The sequence below is a fragment of the Leucoraja erinacea genome, chromosome 10, assembly GCF_028641065.1.
Source record: "Leucoraja erinacea ecotype New England chromosome 10, Leri_hhj_1, whole genome shotgun sequence".
Classification (NCBI taxonomy): domain Eukaryota; kingdom Metazoa; phylum Chordata; class Chondrichthyes; order Rajiformes; family Rajidae; genus Leucoraja; species Leucoraja erinaceus.
In genome coordinates, this window is record NC_073386.1 from 24,442,251 (window position 1) to 24,462,082 (window position 19,832).

Here is a 19,832-nt window from a genome sequence, read left to right on the forward strand (position 1 = left end):
GAGAAGGGCAGAAAATATCGGATGCTAGGGAAAGATAGATCAGCCATAACTGAATGGCAGGGTAGACTGGCCTATCCTATAACTTATACACTTATGAACCAATGAAATGGAAACACCAGGAAAAAACCTATGTGATCTCAAGGAGAAAGTGCAAACTCCACGCAGACAGCATTCAAGGTCAGAATCAAACTTAGATCTCTGTCTCTGCGAGGCAGCAGCTCTATCAGCTGTGCCCTTATGCCTAAAAAAGGTCTAAATTCTGCATCAGATTATACATTAGATTCAACTTTATTGTCATTGCACATTTACAGTACAATAAAATGGTTTAACCTTGCAATCATAACATAATAAAATAACAAAACACACACTCAACACAGTTTAACATCCACCATAGTGAGTCCACCAGGCACCTCCTCACTGTGATGGAAGGCAAAAGTCCCAAAGTCCTTGTCTCTTCCCTCCTTGCTCTCCCTCTGCTCTGAGGCGATCCATGCCTCCGATGTTGTGACCCCGCCGGGTGATGGTAAGCAAGTCCCGCGGCTGAATCCGAGCTCCGCAAACGGGCCGGTTCAAACTCCGTGGCCCGGGGCTGTCGAAGCTTATAACCATATAACCATATAACAATTACAGCACGGAAACAGGCCATCTCGGCCCTACAAGTCCGTGCCGAACAAAAATGTTTTTCCCCTTAGTCCCACCTTCCTGCACTCATACCATAACCCTCCATTCCCTTCTCATCCATTTGCCTATCCAATTTATTTTTAAATGATACCAATGAACCTGCCTCCACCACTTCCACTGGAAGCTCATTCCACACCGCTACCACTCTTTGAGTAAAGAAGTTCCCCCTCATATTACCCCTAAACTTCTGTCCCGTAATTCTGAAGTCATGTCCTCTTGTTTGAATCTTCCCTATTCTCAAAGGGAAAAGCTTGTCCACATCAACTCTGTCTATCCCTCTCATCATTTTAAAGACCTCTATCAGGTCCCCCCTTAACCTTCTGCGCTCCAGAGAATAAAGACCTAACTTATTCAACCTATCTCTGTAACTTAGTTGTTGAAACCCAGGCAACATTCTAGTAAATCTCCTCTGTACTCTCTCTATTTTGTTGACATCCTTCCTATAATTGGGCAACCAAAATTGTACACCATACTCCAGATTTGGTCTCACCAATGCCTTGTACAATTTTAACATTACATCCCAGCTTCTATACTCAATGCTCTGATTTATAAAGGCTAGCATACCAAAAGCTTTCTTCACCACCCTATCTATATGAGATTCCACCTTCAAGGAACTATGCACGGTTATACCCAGATCCCTCTGTTCAACTGTATTCTTCAATTCCCTACCATTTACCATGTACGTCCTATTTTGATTTGTCCTGCCAAGGTGTAGCCCCTCACATTTATCAGCATTAAACTCCATCTGCCATCTTTCAGCCCATTTTTCCAAATGGCCTAAATCACTCTGTAGACATTGGAAATCCTCTTCATTATCCACAACACCCTCTATCTTGGTATCATCTGCATACTTACTAATCCAATTTACCACACCTTCATCCAGATCATTGATGTACATGACAAACAACAAAGGACCCAACACAGATCCCTGAGGCACCCCACTAGTCACCTGCCTCCAACCTGACAAACAACCATCCACCATTACCCTCTGGCTTCTCCCATTCAGCCACTGTTGAATCTATCTTGCTACTCCTGCATTTATACCCAACAGTTGAACCTTCTTAACCAACCTTCCATGAGGAACCTTGTCAAAGGCCTTACTAAAGTCCATATAGACAACATCCACTGCTTTACCCTCGTCAATTTCCCTAGTAACCTCTTCAAAAAATTCAAGAAGATTAGTCAAACATGACCTTCCAGGCACAAATCCATGTTGACTGTTCCTAATCAGACCCTGTTTATCTAGATGCTTATATATATTATCTCTAAGTATATTTTCCATTAATTTGCCCACCACTGAAGTCAAATTAACAGGTCTATAATTGCTAGGTTTACTCTTGCCGCCCTCCAGTCCAGCGGACGAAGCTGCTGTCGCGGGAGCCCCAGAAAAACAGGTCACCAACCTGTGACCTGCGAGCTCCCGATGCTATGGTCCACTGGGCCCGCGGCCGAGCCTCTGAAGTTGGGTCGCCGCCGCCGGAACGCTGCCACAGCCACGAAGTCGAGTCGCCGCCGCTTCCGTATACTACCCTTCTCAATGCATAATATTCCAAAGTGCTTTATGGCCTTTGAAATACTTGTGAAATGTTGTTATGTTACAATAGACAAAGCAGTGAAATTACTGGAGAAAATAGGCGAGAACCAAAAGGATTTGTCTGTGTACTCAGAAAATCCGAATTTAAAAAAAATCTTATTATGCCTGTCTGAAATTAATGGATTAAACCTGGTGGAGGATTGAAAAAAACAATATCTGAAGCAGTAGACATAGAAAAAAATAAAAGAAAATAGTCATTGACACAAAGTGCTGGAATACAAAGGAACTGCAGATGCTGGTTTATACCGAAGACAGACACAAAGTGCTGGAGTAACTCAGCAGGTCAGGCAGCATGTCTGCAGAAAAAGAATGGGTGCAATTTCGGGTCAGAACTTCTTCAGACCCGACTAGAAACATCGTCCATCCTTTTTCTCCTGAGATGCTGCCACACAAGAAAACCAGCATTTCAGGCAGCATCTGCGAAGAAAGAAAGAAACAGAATTAACATTTTGGTTCAGAGACTTTTCATGAGAGCTTTTTCTCTCCCCACAGTTGGTTCCCACCAGTTAAGCATTTCTAGTGTTTTATAATTATTTGGTGATGAACTACCCATCTCGCAAACAACAGGTTCTTATCTTTTGAGCCATTGTTTTCTATACAAATACAATTACGGGTTGTATATCTCAGCTGTTCATTGAGAATCTGCAAGGCTAGAGAATTTTCCTCTTAAGATTTTAAAGAAAATGGCTGTGGAAACAAATAGTCTACCCATAAGCTTTCAAAGATATTTCCTTTTGTTTATTATTCCTTTTTATTGTTACAGATTTTTAAATTGCATATGTAACTCCATTATTTTGATAAATGAGAGAAACCAGGAAATAGTCTAATATCCAGTTATGGGGACGTTACAGCAAAGTATAATTGAAATGATTAACAGAGGAACCCGAGTTTATGATGGAGACTTAACAACATTTAGAAAGATTAGATTATGCTTGATGTGCTCATGAACTTTTTGCGGAAGTACAAAAGTAGTAATTAAGTATGTGTAGCCATGGCAGATGTTTGGGGCAAAGACGCAAGATAATTCACACTGTTCCTTCCATATCTAACACAGAAATGAAATCCTTTGAAATGTCATAATCCAAAGTTCACTTTGGTCTCGAACCACTTTTTTTTTTAAACAGACGTAACAATGCCAATGCCTGAAGCATTGTTCTCATATTACCATTTAGATTCGGCAGCTCAACTAATTCCTTTGAAACAGTGAAACAGAAAATAAAGGAGTTAAGTTTTTAGGTTATTGTTTGGATATATTGTCTTTGGTTTCCTCTCCATATCCAGTTGCGGAAGGGGGCGCTGCACTGCTAGCAGCCTCTGCCTGCAGCCTGTCCATTTTTCCCATCTGTTTTATTTTAGTGTGTCTAAACAGTTTGTTTTGGGGATTCTTTAGTTTTCCTATGTGGGGGAGGGTGGTAGGGTAAGGGGGGAACCGTTTCCCAGTCGCTTCCTGAGGAGGATGCGACTATTTCTCCGAGTTGCGTCCTCGCCCCCCTCCTCGCAGCCTACAAACTGGATCGGAGTGGCCTTTCCTACCGGAGGCTGGGGACTGGACCCAAGCTTCGGCAGCGGCGACGCGGCGCTGGATTCATCGCGGAGCGTTGGGCCTGCTGCTCCAACATCGCGGAGCTGTGGTTCTCAGAGCTCCCAACGCAGGCGGCGCTGACTCCAACATCACGGAGTTCCTGGGGCCCTTTGCCGAGGGCTGCCAGAGTGAATTTCCATCTGGCGCGGCCTGAGGACGTCGGGAGCCGTGGACTCTGGTGCAAAGCGGCCAATTCGGAGGTCCAAGCCGCCGAGGATGCCCTCCAGTCCCGACGTCGGAGTTCAAACATCGCGGCGAGTGGGCTGCGGACTGCTCCAGACTGCTCCGGAGGCCTTGACCACGGGTGAACATCAGAGGAAGATGACTGACTGGTGCCTTCCCTCACAGTGGAAAACGTATTGATTCTGCTGTGTGGGGATGTTTTATGTTGGACTCTATTGTGTGTTGTGTTCTTTATTTTATTGTATGGCTGTATGCAAAAACAAATATCAGACCTCGATCTGACAATAAAGTGCCATTGTTTCGTATAAATATAGACAATAGGTGCAAGAGTAGGCTATTCAGCCCTGCGAGCCAGAAACACCATTCACTGTGATCATGGCTGATCATCCACAATCAGTATCCCGTTCCTGCCTTCTCCACATATCCCTTCACTATCTTTAAGAGCTTTATCTAACTCTCTCTTGAATGTATCCCCAGGATTGCTCATGTATAGAGCATTGGTATTATGGCATTAATATCACCATTAAGTGGATTTGTACTTGAGGTTTGTATGATGTAACATTAGAATATGTCTACACAAGTACATCACCGCCCTGAAATCATCGTTACTTTTTTGCATATCTTTCATTCATTGTTCTTTATCTCTCCACATTTCCCTTATGCCTAACCAGTCTGAAGAACGATCTTGACCCAAAATGTTACCCATTCCTTCTCTCCAGAGATGCTGCCTGTCCCGCTGAGTTACTCCAGCTTTTTGTGATCACCCTGAAAATGCTGGCTCTGTTTGAAAATCAATAGATTGTTGTGGAGATTTAACATTTCAGGTCTGGAACCCTTTACCAGAATTGTTCTATTGTGTATAGACACAAAATGCTGGAGCAATTCATCGGGACAGGCTGCAGCTCTGGAGAGAAGGAATGGGTGATGGTTCGGGTCAAGACCATTCAGACTGATGACAGGGAGAGGGAAGTACACAGAGGTCGGGTCGAGACCCCCCCCCCAAACATCACCCATTCCTTCGCTCCAGAGATGCTATGCTGCCTGTCCCGCTGAGTTTCTCCAGTATTTTGTGTCTACCTTTGATTTAAACCAGCATCTGCAGTTATTTCTTACACATTAAAGGATTAGTTGTAGGTTTATTCTGGCCAAAACAATTTTGCATAAACTTCTTCCTCAATCCAAAGGACACATGCAATCACATTTAAAAATACTGGTTTAACCAGGTTTGAGGTTGCCACTGTTGGTTTAGGTTACCAGAGAGATATGAATGATTCATCCGGACATTTTGTTTTTCTGCATCATGTGCTCTATTTATTTATGTACACAACAGACACATAGAAATTAGGAACAGGATTATCAGCCATTGTGGCCAAAATGAAAGGAAGAGGAAAGTCCCAGAAATTGTGCTCAGCACTCATCCTATGAAGGCCAACATGAAGGCATGTTGGCCTTCATAGCAAGAGGATTTGAGTATAGGAGCAGGGAGGTTCTACTGCAGTTGTATAGGGTCTTGGTGAGACCACACCTGGAGTATTGCGTGCAGTTTTGGTCTCCAAATCTGAGGAAGGACATTATTGCCATAGAGGGAGTGCAGAGAAGGTTCACCAGACCGATTCCTGGGATGTCAGGACTGTCTTATGAAGAAAGACTGGATAGACTTGGTTTATACTCTCTAGAGTTTAGGAGATTGAGAGGGGATCTTATAGAAACTTACAAAATTCTTAAGGGGTTGGACAGGCTAGATGCAGGAAGATTGTTTCCGATGTTGGGGAAGTCCAGGACAAGGGGTCACAGCTTAAGGATAAGGGGGAAATCCTTTAAAACCGAGATGAGGAGAACTTTTTTCACACAGAGAGTGGTGAATCTCTGGAACTCTCTGCCACAGAGGGTAGTTGAGGCCAGTTCATTGGCTATATTTAAGAGGGAGTTAGATGTGGCCCTTGTGGCCAAGGGGATCAGAGGGTATGGAGAAAAGGCAGGTACGGGATACTGAGTTGGATGATCAGCCATGATCATATTAAATGGCGGTGCAGGCTCGAAGGGCCGAATGGCCTACTCCTGCACCTAATTTCTATGTTTCTATGTTTCTATCCTGTTGCACTGGGCCATTTGTGCCAATCGGAAGGAAAAAAAAATTCCTGCATCCAGCCTGTCCAATCCTTTAAGAATTGTATATGTTTCTACAAGTTCCCCTCTCATCTTTCCAAATTCTAGTGAATACAAGCCCAGTCGACCCATTCTTTCATCATATGTCAGGACCGCCATTCCGGGAATTAACCTAGTGAACCTAGGCTGCACTCCCTCAACAGCAATAATGTTCTTCCTCAAATTAAGAAAACAAAATTGCACACAATACTCCAGGTGCAGTCTCACCAGGGCCCAATACAGCTACAGTAGGGCCTCCTTGCACCTAAACTCAAATCCTCTTGCAATAAAACATGTCATTAGCTTTTTCACTGCCTGCTGTGCCTGCATTCTTCAAGCTGAAGAAGGGTCTCGACCCGAAACGTCACCCATTCCTTCTCTCCAGAGATGATGCCTGTCCCGCTGAGTTACTCCAGCGTTTTGTGTCTATCTCCGGTTTAAACCAGCATCTGCAGTTCCTTCCTACACATTCCATTGCTAAAAACATGGCTAAAAACACTTTGAATACCTTAGACCTTACTCTGCTGTTCAATAAGCTCCTGGTCGCACCTCAGTGTCAACTCTACTTTTCTGCACATCTTCAACGCCTGGGTGATTCTTCAGTAAGTGTCTACTTTGACGTTTCTGGGAACCCGATTATAAAACTTAAATTTTTGAAACTTTGAATGTTGTTTCACAGATGAACATCTCTACTATGGAAAAAATGTGTTTGGCACAATCATTTAGAGAATTTAATTTATTTTTTCCTCTTCTTTTTCCAGGTGGCCGATTGTATTCAGTCATATCCGTCACATTTTTATGATGAACAGCACTGTAAAATAACTGATTTAAGAATATAAAATCAAATTTTTGTCGCAGTCTTTCAAATTATAGAGTATCTTCCTCAAATAAACCACAAAAAAAAACGTTCTCAGTCTAACGCATTAATTTTAAACCTTCGTAACAGTTTACTGCTGAAAAAAAGTGGTGATTTTCAGCAAGAATGGTAACCGTCACGTAACTTTTCATCAACTTCCTCTAAAGCAATATTAACCAAATGAATAGGCAGAAGCATACTGTTCATTTATCAATTACAATTCATAATTATGGTAATTACTCTTGCGACGGATATGACTTAGCCTGATGGAGATGATCAAGTTTGGGAGTGTCACGTGACAGGGATGACTAAAGGGTGATGTCTACTTTGGTGTCCAGCTACTTTGATGCTGTATATAAGGAAAATCTGTAATTCTATCCCATTTTTTCTTTTTCTATAATGTTAATAAACATAATCTTCATAAATAAAGATTAAACCCTAAATGAATAAAGAGTTTTTTTCATTCCTGATGTTCGATGCCCCATCCCCCCCTGAAAAACCGCATGTCCCGATGGTTACTAGTGAAATTTCAAGTCGGCATATTTATTTAATGGGGGATCTATCTGAAATGAAAATACTTTTAGACGGTAGGTATTAATAATTAAAATATTTATCACCTTTAAAAAAATCCTCTATTCTTGATAGGGCTAGGGCTGGGGCTAGGGCTAGAGTTAGGGAAGAAAACATAGGCTGGAGGAGCTGGAGATGGAGCTAGATGGAGATCAGGGGTTAAGTTGCGGATGTGGCCGTGATGGATACGGTGGCCCAAGCTTTTAGCCCAGCATGGCCTCGCCAGGTCATGCCTGCCCATATCGTTTGGACGAATACATCTCAAAGTACAAATCAAAAATATATTTTTTTCTTAGGGTTCAGCACCGTTTGGAGATGGCGCTGATTAAAGATAATTACCCGTTATGCAGCAAAAAGCAGAGTTTTCACCCGCTTCTCATCCCGCGAATCAGGAGACATTCACATGGTAGGTAGCTTTCGAATTCCGTGGCCATTTGTGGGCAGAAGTTCACGTCAGATTCTATTTATACCCATGTGGGAAGGCTCAACGCAGATGAGTGGCGGAAAATGACTCCAATTGTCGGGACAATACATTTATGAAACGGTAAGATTCTTAAGGGGTTGGACAGGCTAGATGCAGGAAGACTGTTCCCAATGTTAGGGAAGTCCAGGACAAGGGGTCACAGTTTCAGGATAAAGGGGAAATCGTTTTGGACCGAGATGTGAAAAAAAATTTTCACACAGAGAGTGGTGAATCTCTGGAACTCTCTGCCACAGAAGGTAGTTGAGGCCAGTTCATTGGCTATATTTAAGAGTGAGTTAGATGTGGCCCTTGTGGCTAAAGGGATCAGGGGGTATGGAGAGAAGGCAGGTACAGGATACCGAGTTGGATGATCAGCCATGATCATATTGAATGGCCTACTCCTGCACCTATTTTCTATGTTTCTATGTAATACAGGAATTTTTTTAAGGGTGATAAATTTTAATTATTAATACCTACTGTTTAAAAGTATTTTTATTTCAGAAAGATTCCCCATTAAAAAAAATGCTGACTTGAAATTTCACAAGTAACCATCGGGACATGCAATTTTCGCGGGGGGGGGGGGGGGGGGGGGGGGGATCGAACATCTGGAAAACAAATTAATGAATGACACTTTATTCGTTTAGGGTTTAATCATTATTTATGAGGATTATGTTTATTAACAATATAGAAAAATAAGAAATGCGATGGAATTACAGATTTTCCTTATATACAATATCAAAGTAGACAGTTAATGAAGAGCCACCCGTCTACTAAACTATCACTCAGCCCTGAACAAGCATTCTAATCCTCTGGGATAAAAAAACTCCATAAAGTCTCAGCGGTGTGCATGGAGCTTTTTTTCCCTCAGCCCAGTCCAAAATAACCTCACATTTAACATAAGCTCTCAACTCGACATAAGCAATTAAATATACTCTTGACTCTTGACTCTTTCCAGCAAGGGGAAACAACTCAAACATGTTCACAATATTCAATGCACAGTTTGTTTTCCCAATCCAGAGCTAAAAAGAAACAAAAAATGGGGAGAGAATTTATTGGCAAAATTACATACACTGACAAGTAGTTTGAAATGTTAATTTTAAGTTGTACACTAAATTGTTAAAGAAATCAACAATACAATTAAAACCAACATTTTACATATTAATTGGCACGTAATTTAATTGCAGCTATATTTATTTCCCTGAATCCTCGTCACTTTAATGCTTCTTATACTATTGAAGAAATATGGGATTTAAAAAAAAGGGTTAATTGTTTAGGAATGAGTGGGGAAATGGGCCGATAAGGTTTGGCATTTATTTATTTGTTACGGCTTCTTTCTGAATCACATCTCCCTACCGCTTCCCTACCTCCTCCAGGTGATTTATGGCCAAGAATGTCATCCAAGTAGATTGTACATTTTGTTTTTCTATACTAAGATAGAAACATAGAAAATAGGTGCAGGAGAAAGCCAGTCGGCCCTTCAAGCCAGCACCGCCATCCATTGTGATCATGGCTGATCGTCCCCAATCAATAACCCTTGCCTGCCTTCTCCCCATATCCCTTGACTCCACTAGCCCCTAGAGCTTTATCGAACTCTCTCTTAAATCCATCCAGTACTTGGCCTCCACTGCCCTCTTTGGCAGGGAATTCCACAAATTCACAAGTCTCTGGGTGAAAATGTTTTTTTCTCACCTCAGTCTTAAATGGCCTCCCATTTATTCTAATACTGTGGCCCCTGGTTCTGGACTCGCCCAACATTGGGAAAATTTTGCCTGCTTCTACCTTGTCCAGTCCTTTTATAATTTTATATGTTTCTATAAGATACCCCCTCATCCTTCTAAACTACAGTGAATACAAGCCTAGTCTTTTCAATCTTTCCTCATATGACAGTCCCGCCAGTCCAGGGATCAATCACGTGAACCTACACTGCACTGCCTCAATCACAAGGATGTCCTTCCTCAAATTAGGAGACCAAAACTGTACACAATACTCCTGATGTGGTCTCACCAGAGCCCTATACAACTACAGAAGATCTTAGGGTCTTCCTGTGTTGCTGCAGGTCACACTCTGTAGCAGAACAGGACTTTCCTCATCCCGTTCATAATGACAAGACCCCTGTATGAAGCTCAGAGCACACATTTGGCAAATGCCAGTGGGGAAAGGTATGAAAACACTGGAATAAAGAAAGATAGTGGCAGAAGTCCACATTTTGGGAAATTTACACAGATTTCCCACCACATCTCTCGAGCAAGACTTCATTAATGATAGGAATGTCAGAATTTTCAGTCAACATTCAGAGATAGACTGAAAATGCAGCAGTAATTCAGCAGTCAGGCAGCATCCCTGGTGAACATATATAGGCAACGTTTCGGGTTGAAACCGTTCTACAGAGAATAGGTCTATGTATTGCATCACTGAGGTTCGGAGCAAGGTAATTTCAACAAATTGCATTGATAAGCAATGCTCAAAGGGAACAAAAGTTAATGAATTGTGTTATCATAAAAATACTTAGTCATATCTTAATCCAAGTCTGTGTTCCAAAAAATTGCCCAATAGCCATAAGGAAGAAAAGTAGTTTTTTCGTGGAGAGTTGCTTATGTCAATTTTAACCCCTCGCAGCCAAGGGGTGAAATCCAACTAACAATCACCGACTTAATCATTCCGTGCGGCTTAACATGGTAATTGTATTAACTAGCTGAGGTACTAATGATTGATTTAACAGCTTTTTGTTACACATATCCAGAGTTTATAACCAGTTTTACGTTCTATGTGGGTTGAACAGTGGTTAAGTTTTACATCACAAAGACAAAGAATTATCACCTGTCTAATCGCTTAATGGAGCCATGTAATGGCGTAAAGGCGCCTTTTGTCAAAGCAGGGTGCAGTTTGTGACGGAAACCTTTGCAGAATGTTTTAATCAAATACATTGTATAGGAAGCAATGGGGATGGGACTGCAAACAATCTCCATTGTGTTTCTGGAAATATAAAGAAAATGTGAGTATTTTTGTAATACATTTGTAAATCCGAACACAATGGAGCAACGAGGGTCACTGATGTAAATGTAGTCGGATGCAAGTACAGAGTCCCAAGGAAAAAAGTGAGCAGATTGTAAATATTTGGCGGGAGTAGCAATATTTGCCATAGCATCAACATCACATATTTTGTGTAATAACACAATTAAAAGAAACATTCTTCTCATCTTCATTTTCATTGAACTGTAACTTACTGAGTCCTTGTGTACTGGGAAGATTTCAATGAGATGTTATTTTGTGCCTTTGACCCAACTTAAAAGACTGGTAAACGCACCAACAATACAGTGAAATCAAATCATAGCTAGTAAAATCAAACCCCCACAGATTCGAGTCAAAAGTTATACCATCAAATGATATATTGGCTACAATTTATATATCTGAAATATAATATTTCCTTGTGATATGAATATGGAAATTTATATGGACAAAATGATATCACCCGACCTCTCATACCTATGCCTATTGTACAATTTACTGGATATTTAAAATAACTGTATCGTGAGCCAAGTGGGTCTCCATGCAATTTGTAACCGATTGCCTCAAGAATTGATATCCCTTATGAATTCATTTTTCTCCTTCATCAATCCCATGGGATTGAGGTTGGCTTCCTTCTGTTCTAGGTTTTGTGGGTTCCTAGGTTATCTAGTGAAGCTGATGTGGGGAAATGCATTGGTCTTACTAGCCTCCATAGACGAGATGGGGCAAGGCGGACAGGACAGGTAGGTGGGTGCTTTCGGAAATGGTGTGCAACCTCCACTGCTATTGCAGAGCATCAGGGCCAGGCCAAGCTGGCTATCCGTGAGTCACGGCGCCAGGCGGAAGAGGGCTCCCCCCCCTCCCCCCCCAAAACATCACCTATCCAAGATCTCCTGAGATGCTGCTTGACCAGCTGAATTACTTCAGCACTTTGCATCCATTTGTGTATTAACCAGCATTGCAGTTCTTGGTTCCTACTCTTTTTTTTGGGAAGAGGGAACTTGTTTTGGGGGACATGATGTTGGGCATGTGAATAATATACTCTGCCCAATGTGGCTAACTGAGTACACCCAGGAACTAGATACTGGGGATGTTGGCCAGGGGCAAGACACTGATGTTGGTTTGCTTATCCTTCCAGTGAAGTAGGAGAATTTTGTAGAAATCCAGCAGAATGAACCTTATGAACCTTTTGCTCATCCAACATGGAACCAACACATGATGGTCATCCATCAATGCATGTCCCAATCCTTGAAGCTTTGGACGACGTTGACTTGTAGCGTGATTCTTAAAATAAAACTCCCTAATCTGTTTTCCAAAAATTGAGACAAACTGTTCTTCCCGTTTTCAATCCCAAGGTGATAAGGGGTAAAATCCCTTAAGGAAAGTATAAGGAAGACCATCACCTATCTCCAATGGGTTCCCCTCTCATCAAAATGCTTATCTTCATCACAACAAACATAGTTTCATCAGAGAGATAAGCCCAAGATGTCATGGCAAGACATCTAACCAAACCACCATCATCACCCAAGCAAGGGAGCACAAAGATGCCTGTATCGGTCAAGTCATGGCAGGCACCAATATCCAAAGGGCAAACTAATGCCAAGAGATAATATTTTATAAATTATTCTCAGAACACTATATAAAATGTTCCAGTAGTATAAAATAGTAAGATTAAACGAGAACTTACCAGTTTGAAGTTTGATCTGTATTTTATGAGGTGTTACGATGAGGGATTACGTGAAGAACCCGTCCAGCACGCATGCGCGACATACTTCAAAGCAGCGGTGTAGAATCACAGACAGACACAGTAATTGAAATAAATATTTTGGGTAACACCGAACAGAGAGCTTAGTTACCAGTTTGATCTCTATTATTGAGGGTGGGAGCGGAGGTCACGTAATCCATCATCGTAACTCCTCATAAAATACAGATCAAACTTCAAACTGGTAAGTTCTCTTTTAATCTTACAATTTTACTTCGGAGTCACGTGAGTGACTACGTGAAGATTTTAAAGCTCTGTGATTTCAAACCGTGTAACAGTTCATACTTTACTCGCTGCCGAAGTCATTCGAGGGAGGAAGTATGTTATCGTAATCAACCATGAATCTGTTTGTAAAACAAAAATGGTGTTATCAACAATAACAAGACAAAAATGCTCCCCCGGGCTTAAATTATATATTTTTGCAGATTCTAATGTTATTTCTGCAACCGATACAGGTTCTGCCAGCGGCTTGTTACAAAGTTTGGAACGTATACTGCCTAGACCACCCTGCTGTAGCCAGGATGTGGTCCATAGGCACGTCCATCCTCTTAGTCACTGACATGGAAGCTGCCCTGGTGGAATAAGATTTATACACGTTAGTATTTACTCCAGCAACTCCCAGTACCTGCTTGAGCCACTAGATAGTTTAGCTCGTCACCCAACCATGAGGTTTCTTGTGGCTGACCCATAAGGCTTTTTCCTCTCCCTCGGGTATTTCTTATTGTGTCAATGTAGTTCATTAAGTGGGTCATGACACATAACCGTGGTTCAGGTGGGTATGCCCGGAATTCCATGACTGGACCTGATGTTCCTGGTCTGCTCTGTTTGGCCAGCCCCTGAATGGAAAATGTGACACTATCTGGTGTTATCACCATGTTGTCCAATCGCAGTAGATGGAAGAACTGGGTCTTTGTGTTGAGGTAAGGCCGTCAGCATATCCATCTTCAGGGTAGGCTGTTCCAGGGTGAGGGACCTGGCTGGTGATCATCCCCTAAGGTATGTCAGGATCTCACTGACTTCCCAATTTGGGTGTACCTAGTTCTGGGGAATGGGAATTGAATATACCTCTCCTGAATTTGATCACCAATGGGTGGTACCCTTGCCCTGTTGTCGTGGTGTCTGAGTTGAGTAGGCTGACAGAGTACTTCTGGCTATATTGATGGCGCAGTAGCTGAGTCCTTCATTGTGGCGAAAGCCTGCCAGGAACTCCAGTACCAGTTTTGTTGTAGTTGAATGTGTAGTTCCCGAGTTTGAGCAGTTTCTTCCCAGGTATGTTCCCTAGTGGATATGCGACGGAATGCTGTCATCATGTTGATAGTGCTGTCTGATCCAGGCCCAGCAGTGGTCTTCCCAATTCTGTAATCCATGCCCTTTCTTCCTGCAACCTAGTAGTTTATCGTGGCATGGATGGTTTATGCCCGAATTGGGTGGGTTGATAAGCCTAGGCTATTGGGAATCATAGGGTTTTGATGACCATGTCAAGGACCATTGGGAACCATGACTGTGGGTTTAGTCCACTGTATTTTGTGTAGTACCCGACTGATGAGACCGTAGTACCTATTGATGAGGTAGAAAGAAGGGGAGAACATAGAGATTAGATTCCCCCCCACACCTCAATACGCGGAAATGTATCCAAGCCACTGCCTTGAGTTGGTTTCATGCGACATACATTGGTACGTGGCGATTCAATTGGAATATAAGGTAATCGATTTCTGGTGTCCATATTGCTTCGTAATCTCAGCAAATACTTTTGGTTTAAATGTTCGTTTACAGTATTTAGCTCACCTGATAGGTAAGTTACTGATGGGTCAAACATGTTTGACGACATACGGTTACCAATTGTTAAATAAATTGTCACATAATATCGATTTTATTCCGCCCAAGTGGTTTGGTATATGCCACCATTGTGCTGTTGTTAATTTATAAATGAACATGCAAAATGGTGCACTACTGAGCAATATGCTTGCCCAATAGTAAGTAAGTTTTATTTATATAGCACGTTTTAAGTCAACTCGCATTGGCACCAAAGTGCTTTACAAAAATAGATAATGCGTGTACATACCATAGAAAAAGTTTAAGAAATAAAGAAAATGGACAACATAGAGTTCTACACAAACGACACCCCCCATCTCCCCATCCCCCCCCCCCCCCCCCCCCCCCCCCCCCCCCCCCCCCCCCATCCCCCATCATAGCAGAATCAAATTTCCACTGTGGGGAAGGCACCAGAATGTTAAGTCCTCTTCCTCTGAAAACCCCCGAGGTCGGCCCATTTGTGGCCTTGCAGCCAGTCCCGATGAATATACTCAATATTTCTAACTAGGTTTAATGCCCAGTGTCTATAGTGATGACAACTCCAGATTAGTCCATTTGCCACCATATTCTAGGTATGGGATATAGTTTGAACACTAGTATCTCAGCTCATTGGAAAGGTACAATGTTCAGTAGCTGGTAATGCTGCTACTATCCCAATTACTTTTGCCACGTAGTTGATAGGTGGTTAAATGTTACCATAACCGATAGCATTAATGAATACCAGATAGACAATGTTGTGGATGGGGTCAACGTAGATATCTGGAGAATATGACAGAGCCCAGGCTAAAATAAGTTAGTAGCTAATGCAGCTGATATAGCTATTCCAAGGATAGTCTGTCGTTAATATATAGACATGCCATGACGAAATGTTCCTTAAGTGTCAGGGCTGGTTTGAAATTCTGGAATAGCTTCGGCTCATATAAGCCAATTCAATAATAAGTCAACTCAAATCAAGTCAAGTCAAGTTTATTTGTCACATACACATGCGAGATGTGCAGTGAATGAAAAGTGGCAATGCTCGCCATGGTTGCCCCATCCAGGTAAATTGTGGTATATCCGAAATCTTATATAAAAGGGTACTGAATAGTATGCATCTTTAAAGTCGATGTCTACCATAAAGTATCCTTGGAATCCATGGTAGTAGTTACAAATTCCATAAGTGGGTATACCTGGTGAAATACTCAAGTGGTTAATCAATGATGGTGCGACATTCACCATCTTGGGGTTTTTTGGTACCAAAGGCTCATATGAGATTTCTTATGACCCCTGGTATATCTTTCCCAGTAGCTAGACCCTCATGTTTCTTAGTGGGAGGGTAGACCCCTTGGGGTGCAAGCTGAACTGGTGGCAAGAATTAATTCTATTCCCCTTGAATATTTTTTGGTATATAACTACCAGAGGGATAGCTTCCCAACTAGGTGTGATTCCCCCCCCCGTTAGTACAAAGCTTTCACCTTTATGTGGAACCATACTTATCTTCACTGTTGTTTGGCGGTGTGTTCATTTCTTCGGTTTCTGGTTCCTTGTCTGTAGGGATGGTGTGTTGGGGGGGTGGCGCATTTTCCATGGGGCCCGCTCTGGGCCCTGGCCTAAAAGGCTAACGGGATTGGCATGCAGACCCCGAGCATTCACCAGTACCATGACGTAGACGCCCCTGGTGGACGCGTAGAGGTACTACTGTCTGGTTTGGTGTGGTGCTCATTCCAGACCCTGCCCTCTTGAGCCGAATATTTTGGACTCTTCGTCCAATTTATTAGGCTTGGTTTGGTAACTTGCCAGATAGCAGGATCTGTGGTTGTGAGGTCGGCGTCTCACGGTCCTGTGAATTTTATAGGTTGAGGGCAGGTTTGTGACTTCCCTTGAGAAGTTGCGGAGCATACTGTGCACAGTAGGGTCAGGTGTTTTGCCATACTACCCTGCCCTTCTGGAATGAGCATGCGAACATGATAGCCGACGTCAGGGTATCAAATGCAATTTTAAGATATTTGGGTTTTAAAATGCCCTGCTCAATGTATCCCCCAATAATGGTGGGCACTTTGAGTAAATGCAATTTAGGGGAGGCGTGATGAATCCAATGCCTCATGGCTACCTGTCTTGGAGAGGTTTCTTGGAAAAACAGGTAGTGGGCTGGCCGTCAGTGAGACTGAAAGGCCATCTCGCTCATGGTGAAGCTACGTAGCGGCCACACCCAGCAGCTCTTCCTGATCCTGTACCTCAAGCATACTCCCGATGTTGTTCAGCCAGTGACCCCTCTTCTTGACCAGCCCAGCTGGTCGGCATCAATCCCTCGACAAGAGAGATGACCAGTGCTGTAGCACTGGAGCGGGAGTGTTATGCTCCCTTGGCGAGCTTGCCCCTGCTCCTGGGGCAATTCTCGCTGGAGTTTTATACTCCATGACCTTACTCAAGGCTTGGAGAGCAGACACTTGCTCGTTCCATCTTCTGTGTCTGTCTCCAGCCCGAGATTTGCTTGCTGACTTGCTCTGGAGGCTGCCGTGCGGTTTGGGCCGCTATCTGCGGTTCTCGGGCAGTGTGTCTCCTTGTCGGGAGTACGCAGGGATACAGGCCGGTTTTGAATTTGTCTCCAGTCCGCTGCTGTTGGTCAGACAGCTGTTAGCGGACTAGGCACATCGGCGCAATACCCTGCTGTGGACTGCAGCGTGTGCGGTCCCGGTGCCGCCTTTCCCCCCTCCACTGACGGAACGCTCCTTCCCTGGAGTCGAACGGGGGCCGCTTCCCTCTGCTGCTTTGCTCCCCCTGGAGCAACAAACGAGAGCAAAGTCGCGATTTTAAACTGAAGGTAAGTACTTACCTAACGGCCTTCAGGCTTGTAGCGGGAGCGCCTGTACTCCCGCTCGTCGCTGTTGCACTGCGTGAACGCAATGTCGCGCATGCATGCTGGACGAGTTCTTCACGTGACTCCGAAGTAAAATCAGCTGATAAAAGATAATCTTTTTGTCTTTAGAAATGCTGCTCAGCTCTTCATTCAATTTCAAAATGTTCCACTGACAGCATCATTAATAGAACTATCAAGGGCTTGTAAAGTTTTACACAGTCTAAAGTTCTACCTTTCGTCAATCATTTCAGCTATTCTTTCATGCAAAATTCTTTCATGTGACCATAATCATACGTTCCATTATACTTATAAAATTGCAGCACAGTTCGCATTGTGGCAAGGTGAACAATAAACTTGCATCATTGAACATTACGCACCACAAAACCTTACTAACCACTGGCTCAGTAGCTTATCACTTAGTCACTTTGGCAACAGTGTAAAGACACATGATCCACGATTAAGTTGCAAATGTATTTCCAGTAAAAATTTAAAAGCCTAACAGGAAGTAAATTCAAATATTGGCCAAGTTAAAACTACACTGTCATTTCCAACATTAAACTGTTGTGGGACAATGAAACTAAACACCACACAAATCATGTTGAATTCCACGGAAATGTGCACCTTTGCAGTTTAACAAATATTATGGGATCCATGTCGTTGAAAATAATGCCTCAGCCACCTCCATCAGAACTGATCCATACATGGTCTTGTGAAGACCAGAACTGATACATCATGCGTTTGGACAAAGGTTAGTGAGCACTGTTTGGATCACCTCTCTGTTGCACATCTCAATCTCAACTCAGCAGTCTGAGGAAGAGTTCAGACCTGAAATGTAACACATCCTTTTTCTCCAGAGTAGCTGCCTAACCCATTGAGTTACTCCAGCACTTTGTATCTATCTTCACCATAATAACTAAATCAGATTCAGTATAATCATCTCAATACATTGGTAGGAATCGTTGCACAGGAAGGTGTTCAGCTGTGACTGAGCTGTCACTGTCTCCTCCAAACCCAATCCCTAGATCCTCTGGTATTCTTTATTTTGGAATATACCTTTTTAAATAACATGGAAGTCTTTATCACAGTAACCATTTGTGGTAATAACATGCCATAAAAACAAATAAACCACAATGCAGAACCATTCTCCTCTCGTGGGTTTTTGAATTTTCAAGTCTGAATTCAGATCTGTTAGTAAAAACTAAACTTCCATACTTATCTCAAAGTCCCTGCATTTCACTTGCCCCTCCCCCCCCCATTGGTTTCTCTCCCCCCACTCACCATATTGCTGCTTTTAGTTTTGTTGAAATTGTTATTCGTTATGACCACAGCATTCACCTTCCAACTTACTCTCTAACCCACCTCTGACCCAACATTTCCAGAAAACATTCTTCCTCCCACATATTCCCTCTCATTTACCATTTCAGTCAGTCAAATTGCAGTGACCACTCCCTTCCTTCACAACGGATCAATTCACCAAATTGCATATTTATCCAAATATCAAAAATAACTTGAGGGGAACGAATAAACAATCCCGTATATATCAAATTCTTTACTTCATTGCACTTTAATACAATTTGACCTATAAATCAAAACCAAACCAAAGGGTTAATTTTGAGAATGGCATTGCTCATTGGCATTCATATTGAAATGCAACTCTGCCCTGCTGTATAATGAATCTTTAATTAATGAATCTGGAATGCAATGTGAATACCAGACAAGATTGTGAACAGGCCACTAAACCAATCCAGGAAACAATAGTCAATATCCCTTTAAATATTTTCAGATATGATTACATACATTCAACCCACAAGTTGTCCCCTCAAAATCTTTTATCAAATATTAAATGTATTGCTTGGATTTGCTTAGCTCTTGGTTTCCTGATAAATAGTAAGTGAATGCAGTAAACAGACTGCACCTCTCTTTACTCTGTATGCATCAAATCTTAAACTAACATGATTAGTATAACCAATATCAGATTGCACAAGAAACTAGTAGTACGCCACCTGGCTCCTCAAACCTGCCCTGCCGTTCAATCTATCATTGAACCTTTTCAAGTCGGAATGCCGCATTAAGTTAGCTGTAATCTAATAAGGCTGCATCCAAGAAACTTAAATTAGATATACTTCAAAATGTACATTATTTCGTTAAAATAGCCCTCATGACTTACAAATGTTTTAATTGTGGCCGCCAGTCGGGGAGGATTATTTTCTTTGAATCTTCTTTTACTCTTTGGTATTTTAAATAGGTTCATTTTAAGATTAAAATAAAAATAATAAAAGATGAACAAAAACATTAATAAAAATAAAATGATTTGTTCTACAAAATTTGGATTCATTCAAGAG